The sequence below is a fragment of the Pteropus vampyrus genome, unplaced genomic scaffold (genome assembly GCF_000151845.1).
Source record: "Pteropus vampyrus isolate Shadow unplaced genomic scaffold, Pvam_2.0 Scaffold56, whole genome shotgun sequence".
NCBI classification, from domain to species: domain Eukaryota; kingdom Metazoa; phylum Chordata; class Mammalia; order Chiroptera; family Pteropodidae; genus Pteropus; species Pteropus vampyrus.
Window position 1 is genome coordinate 4,079,439 of NW_011888837.1, and position 2,626 is coordinate 4,082,064.

Consider the following 2,626-nt stretch of genomic DNA (forward strand, 5'->3'; position numbering starts at 1 on the left):
CTTTGAAGAAAACATAGGTATAAATTTTTGCAACCCTGGATACATAACTTTTTACTGATATGACACCAAAAGCTCAAACAAAAGAAAAAAGATAAATAAGATGAAATTTTTTATTTAAAAGCTTTTGTGCATCAAAGGGGGTACCAAAAAAGTGAAAAGACAACCCATAATATCAGATAAAATATTTACAAGATATATCTGATAATGGTCTAGTATGCAGAATATACAAAGAACTCTTACAACTCAACAATGAAAATACAAGTAACCCAATTAAAAGATGGGCAAAGGATTTGAATAGACACTTCTCTAAAGAAGTTATACAGATGTTCCTCAACTTACTATGGGGTTACATTCCAATAAACCCATTGTAAGTTGAAAATATTGTAAGTTAAAAATATATTTAATATACTTAACCTACCAAGTGAACATCATAACTTAGCCTAGTTGACCTTAAATGTGCTCAAAGAACACTTGCATTAGCCTGCAGTTGGGCAAAATCATCTAACACAGCATAGTATTGTGATCGTATGGCTGACTGGGAGCTGTGGCCCACTGCTGCTGCCCAGCATCACAAGAGATTATCGCACAGCATATCGTTATCCCAGGACAAGATCAAATTTCCAAACCTGAAGTACGGTTTCTACTGAGTGCATATCACTTTCAAACTATCATGAAATCAAAAAATCAATAGTCGAACCATCCTAAGTCGAGTACTGTGTGTACAGCTGTCCCTGCTCTGTGGTTTCACTTTTCAGTTTCAATTACTCTCGGCCAACCCACAGTCTGAAAGTATTAAATGGAAAATTCCAGAAATAAACAATTCATAAGTTTTAAAATGCACACCATCTGTCCATCTGTCCCACCCGGGACACAAATCATCCCTTTGTCCAGTGTATCCACATAATATATGCTACCTGTCCATTAGTCACTTAGCAGCCATATTGGTTATCAGGTTGACTATTGTGGTCTCACAGAGTTTATATTCAAGTCACCTTTATTTTACTCCATAATGGCCCCAAGTGTAGTGATGCTGGTAATTCAGATATGCCAAAGAGAGGCCATAAAATGCATTCTTTAAGTGAAAAGGTATGTATATACAGGACAAAATATAGTGTTTATAGGGTTTGGCATTACCCACAGCCTCAGGCATCCACTGAGGGTTTTGAAATGTATCCCCCTGAGGATAAGAGGAGTCTGTTATACAAATTTCCAATAAGCACATCAAAAGATGCTCAACATCATTAGTTTATTAAGGAAATGCAAATCAAAACCATAATGAGATTCGTACCCAGTGGAAAAAAAAAAGAATATAAAAGAAAAATAATAAGTTTTGGTGAGGATATGGAGAAATTGGAACCCTCATACATTGTTGTTAGGCATGTAAACTGGTATGGCTACTGTGGAAAACAGTTTAGCAGTTCCTCAAAAATTAAACATGGATTTACCATATAATCTAGCAACTGCACAGCTAGATTATAAAAAAAAAAAAAAGAATAAAAAAGAAAAATGACAAGTTTTGGTGAGGATATGGAGAAATTGGAACCTTCATACATTGTTGTTAGGCATGTAAACTGAGATGGCCACTGTGGAAAACAGTTTAGCAGTTCCTCAAAAATTAAACATAGATTTACCATATAATCTAGCAACTGCACAGCTAGGAACATATCCTAATAAAATTGAAAACACATGTTCACACAAAAAGTTATACATAAATGTTCATAGTAGCATTATTCATAATAGCTTAAAGTGGAAACAATCCAAATGTCTATCAGCTAATAATAGACAAATAAAATGTGGTATATCCACACAATGGAATATTATCCTCTATAAAAAGGAATAAAGAACTGATACATGACACAATGTGGATGACCTCAAAATATTATGCTAAATGAAAGAAGCCAGACACCAAAGGCCATATATCATATGAATCCATTTATATAAAATGTCCAGAATAGGCAAATCCACAGAGACATAAATCAGATTGATTGCCAGGGGCTAGTGAAGAAGGAACAGGGAATAGCAATGACTGCTAACAAGTATGGGTTTCTTTTTAGGGTGATGAAACCGTTTTAAAATTGGATAGAAATTATGGTTACACAATCTTGTGTAACTGACCTGAACATTTTAAATGAGTAAATTACATGGTATGTGAATTGTACCTCAAAAAAAATAAGAGTAATGTCTACGGCCATGCTACCCTGAACAAGCCGGATCCCGTCTGATCTCAGAAGCTAAGCAGAGTCGAGCCTGGTTAGTACCTGAATGGGAAACTACCTAGGAAGACTAGGTGCTATAGGCATAAAAAATTTATTAAAAATAAAATAAAATAAGGAATCGTAAGCTGACAAATTCCTTGCAATCTGTGAGGTCAACCAAGGGCTGCCTTGCCTAAAATAAATAAATAAATAGATAGATAGATAGATAGATAGATAGATAGATAGATAGATAGATAGATAGATAGATAAATAAGAGTAAAAATATTGAAAAAGATCTTTTGGACCATTGGGGGATAGGGTGAGGGTATATAGGACCTCTCTGTATGATTTTTGTAACTTCCTGTGAATCTATAATTATTTCAAAATAAAAAGAGTTTTAAAAAAAGGCTTTGGGAGTGAGATTGTACAAG

At 34.4% G+C, this 2,626-nt stretch overlaps 1 protein-coding gene and 1 pseudogene across 1 annotated transcript in view; one reads left to right on the top strand and one right to left on the bottom strand.

Annotated features, from left to right (window-relative positions):
- The window catches only part of PPEF2 (protein phosphatase with EF-hand domain 2), a 48,546-nt gene that overhangs the window by 23,796 nt on the left and 22,124 nt on the right, over positions 1-2,626 (bottom strand). The window lies entirely within an intron of this gene.
- LOC111739997 lies at positions 2,181-2,299 on the top strand (annotated as a pseudogene).